The sequence below is a fragment of the Octopus sinensis genome, linkage group LG10, assembly GCF_006345805.1.
Source record: "Octopus sinensis linkage group LG10, ASM634580v1, whole genome shotgun sequence".
Lineage (NCBI taxonomy): Eukaryota > Metazoa > Mollusca > Cephalopoda > Octopoda > Octopodidae > Octopus > Octopus sinensis.
Genome location: NC_043006.1, coordinates 10,408,583 through 10,413,582, shown reverse-complemented (window position 1 = coordinate 10,413,582; position 5,000 = coordinate 10,408,583).

Genomic DNA, 5,000 nt, shown 5'->3' with positions numbered 1-5,000 from the left:
GGCCTTGTCACTCTCTGTGTCACGCTGAATATCCCCGAGAACTACGTTAAGGGTACTACACGTGTCTGTGGAGTGCTCAGCCACTTACACGTTAATTTCACGAGCAGGCTGTTCCGTTGATTCGGATCAACCGGAACCCTCGTCGTCGTAACCGACGGAGTGCTTCCATCCCCATCCTAGGTATTCAGCACTTTGTTCTACTTTTGCTTGTATATTACATTTTGAATTGATAACTATGGGTAATTTAATTCCTTTTGCCATAAAAAATGTTACTTCTTTTGAAATTTTCTTTGGTCTTTCTTTCCTTCCTTTGATGGTATCTCCAAGGTAGCGACCGACAATTTGACGTTTCTTTGGTATTCTGCTGTTGTTTTCCAAAGAATATTCTTCTTGAGGAACAAGTCTTCCGTTCCTATCTGAGTATTGAAATGGCACGATACAGTTCGTCCAGATTTTCGTTTCCTTTAGTGACACAAGAACTTCTCTTTTGAGACATTATTTTAGATAGTCTAGTTGGATAAGCCTAATATTCTGAAAAACCGTTAATATAGTCAGAGCTTTTAGCGTCACATAAATAAAAAGGCGAAGAAGAGAATAAATCCCAAAGTAGGGCCTCTAAGCGACAATAAATTTAAAACACAATAACTCCTAACCTACTTAAACTTGAAAGATGAAATTTGAGATATACAGCTGCAATGCATTAGGTAAGCACACCAAATTTGGAAAAACTTGCGTAGGCAAATCCCCACCTCCTAGAATTTTGCATGATTTTGGTCAAAAGTGGAGGTACATTTCTTCAGCTGGGGTGACATTTAAAACAAAATCTTAAAATAGATGTTATTTTCCCCCTACTCATATGTAACTGTTCATTGAATTTTGATAGTGTGAGTTGTTTACTTCCCCAGAAACTCTGTCATAGCTCTCTCTCTCTCTCTCTCTCTCTCTCTCTCTGTATATATATATATATATATATATATATATATATATGGGAGAGTTTACGAAAAAAAAAACAAAACAAAAGACGAAGACAGGTGGTGTACAAAACAGATGTATTAGTATAACGCTCAGGAATAGAAAACGTCTTTCATATATATATATATATATATATATATATATATATATGTGTGTGTGTGTGTGTGTGTGCATATATATATATATATATATATAATATATATATATATAGAGAGAGAGAGAGAGAGAGAGAGATAAATATGTATACATAGGTGTGTAAATATATAAATATATGTAAGTATATTAATTACACCACACATTATTACACCCGATCTTACCAATTGATTTCATTACTAAATAACTGGGTACTAAATTAATTGAAGAGATCGGATGTAATAGTTCTATAATACTGTATATTTCGATTAATATACATAATCGATTGTAAAATGTGATGTCATTGTGCCTATTTCTTGTGACATATAGACAGAGAGAACTATTACTCAAAGACGTATATACCTTGCATTCATATGATTTATTACGCGTTAAGGAAATAGCTCTTATCTCATGTCAGTTGATGCTTGTTTTGATTTTTGCCCAATATTATGAACCCTACGTTGGCTAATTTAATGAATATCTAAGTGAATGTTTGTATGTGTGAGCTCTCCGTAGTTGTGTGCACTTAGAAGCAAGGCTTCTATTTTACATAATTTATGTATCTATACCCACACAAACATACACACTTATATAGATACAAGTACATGACAGAAGTAAATATATACCCCCAAACACATCATTTTATGTTTATTCTAACTTGTAAAGTTTTTCATTTTTTATTAATTGACATTCGTATGTATCAGGTTCTATATGACTGATTAATCATGCCATGTATAAAAAGAAGCCTTTTCTAATATCTCACATCTATTTTCATTCCTCCACCTCACTCACAATTTCTTATATAAATTAACTATTATTTAACCATACTCTCACAGCGTCTCAGATTAAGGGATATAATAAATATCGTGGAAACAGCTGTAAGATCTACTATCTATAAATATTCAAAGATTTACACAGCTTTGGTTTTTTTATCTCATTACAAAATATATATATATATATACATATATAAAATATATATATATATATATATATATATATATATATATATATGTATATATGTATAGCCACAGGAGTGGCTGTGTGGTAAGTATCTTGCTTACCAACCACTTGGTTCCGGGTTCAGTCCCAATGCGTGGCACCCTAGGCAAGTATCTTCTACTATAGCCTAGGGCCGACCAAAGCCTTGTGAGTGGATTTGGTAGACGGAAACTGAAAGAAGCCCGTCGTATATATGTATGTGTGTGTGTGTGTATTGGTATGTTTACGTTCCATAACTTAGCGGTTCGGCAAAACAAACCGATAGAATAAGTACTAGGTTTACAAAGAATACGTCCTAGGGTTGATTTGCTCGACTAAAGGCGGTGCTCTAGCATGGCGGCAGTGAAGTGACTGAAACAAGTAAAAGAGTATATATAGTATATATATATATATATATATATATATTTACGTACACACATTTATTATATATATATATATATATATATATATATATATATATATATATTATACATGGAGAGAGAGAGAGAGAGAGTGGGGGAGGATTGAGGATGAAGGACGGAGAGATATAAACGGAAGATGAGAGATTGTATATATATATATTTATTTTTCCCATCTTATGCACGTTCATTTATATAAGTTTGATATCTGTATTATATTTCAAAATACATAATGCACATTACACAGTCAACACAATCAAATCGTCAGAGACGCCTATTTACTAAACATAACATAGTTACTGAAAAGGTGTCACTCGCCGTGGTTTGCAGAGCCAAAGATAACATATTTATCCTACAGTGTATCCTAGTAGGATTGTTATTACTATTTATTCTCACTATATACTGAAATCACCGCATTTTACAAAGTTATATCAATTTTCCAATTATATATGCTGTAGATGTGTTTTCAGACCAGTGTGTCTTTTTGGAATAATTACTGAATGGCGTATTTACGTGCGGCCATAATATATAGAGAGCCTTATATAAAAAAAACGTTTCACTTTGTAATACATAAAACATGGCTGCTACTATGGAGTTTTTATAAAATTTACAATGGATCTAAAAAAATTTTAAATGTCATTTTCCGATATGAAATAGGTATATTAAAAACTAAATTATTCATAGGAAACCATTATCTGATCAAAAGTGTAACCATGATGTTAGTAGAGAATTGTGGTTATATGTTTTATTTATATATAATGCATATATACTAAATACTCTATGTATATATATATATAATATATATATATACACTATACATGACATCACACACAAAGATATACATAATACTTACATAATGCATCACACATACATACATACACACATGCATATATATCTACGTACATTCATACATATTTTATGTGTTATGAGTGTGAGTGTGTATGTGCAATAAAAATAAGATAAAGTGCAAAGGCACGACGCAATAAATTTATGATTGCAGTTATTACCTTGATACTCTGGCGCACAAACACGCATGCACAACCAGTAACAGACACAATTACACCCATATATATATATATATGTATGTATGTATATACTAATATATCTTACAGATACATACATACACATATATATGTATATATTTATTCATACAAGGATACATACATACATACATCTACATACATATGGACATATGTGTTTGCACTTATATGCTCTGTGTTTTAAAGGTAGCTATATACAATAAAAATAAGTTCAGTATGTGACTAATGTATCTGCATAAAAGGTTTTAGTTCTCTAACAACATTCTTCCTTGTGTATCTCGTTATACTTCTGTAACTTTTACCATCCATTAGGTAACGAGTGAGATAATCCAATAGTTAGATTGATGATAAAAGGTATATCTCTCTTACTTTCTGTTTGATGAGTACACAGCCATGAATAAAGTAAGCATTGATAAAATTGGAGGAATATGGTAGCAAGCAGAATATCCATTCCATTATTTCCTCACAAAACTTGTAGTTCTATCCTTAACTGTAATTCGAAACAGCATTCTATAGTAATAACAATCAACACAACATGCACGGGATAAATAAATATTTCTCGTTGCTTTCCTTTATGTATTTCTTTTCATAATAATGTCTTGTGTTCTATGTACACCGTTACTTTTTTAAAACCGAATAAATAACTGTTTCAAGAGTTGTTTTATGAAAATCACAGGGTATCCTCTAAGTGCGCTTGAAGTCTAACATAACGGCATAGAGATTTTCAGTAACATCTCTGGTTTGTAATGTTTCTGATGTCTATGAATTACTACTGAAATTATGTTCATCGCAGAAAATCTATCACGTTAAATATAATCAAAGTATGCATACAATACGGAAGGAACGTGGTGTAGATTATAAAATATATATCCATCTCACATACAAGGATTCAAATTTGGTGAAAAGTACTATTTCAATATTTATGAGACATACACGTTTGAAGAACATGCTTTAGATCAAGAAACCCCTATTTTGGCAACCCACTGCATCCTTCCGTAGAATACCCAGTAGATTGCCCTTAGTTGCTTTTGTTTCAAAAAGGTATGTTTAATACAACCTTGAAAGTAAATATGGCGTCATTCAGAAGAGAAGAATTGTTGAGATACTAATTCATTTTTCCCTTACGTAAATAAAATATGGAGAACTCCTGACACGTTTCCAAGGCCTATTTTAATTCGAGAAAATCCTTAATCTATTTAGACACTATCTCATTGTTAAAGTGGTTTCTGGTCATATCAAACGGATATATACTGAAGTCAGTGGGAGTATCAAACGGATTTATATTGAATTCAATGTAGTAATTCTAGTAGTAACTTCAGCATATGCTATACAATATATTTCTCAAATCGTAAAGAATATTCTAAAATTGAGCTATATCAAATACGTACAAGAATCGTATCATATAACCTTCACTATGGATATCGTGTTTAAAATTCTTATAAAGAAAATCCTATCCTAT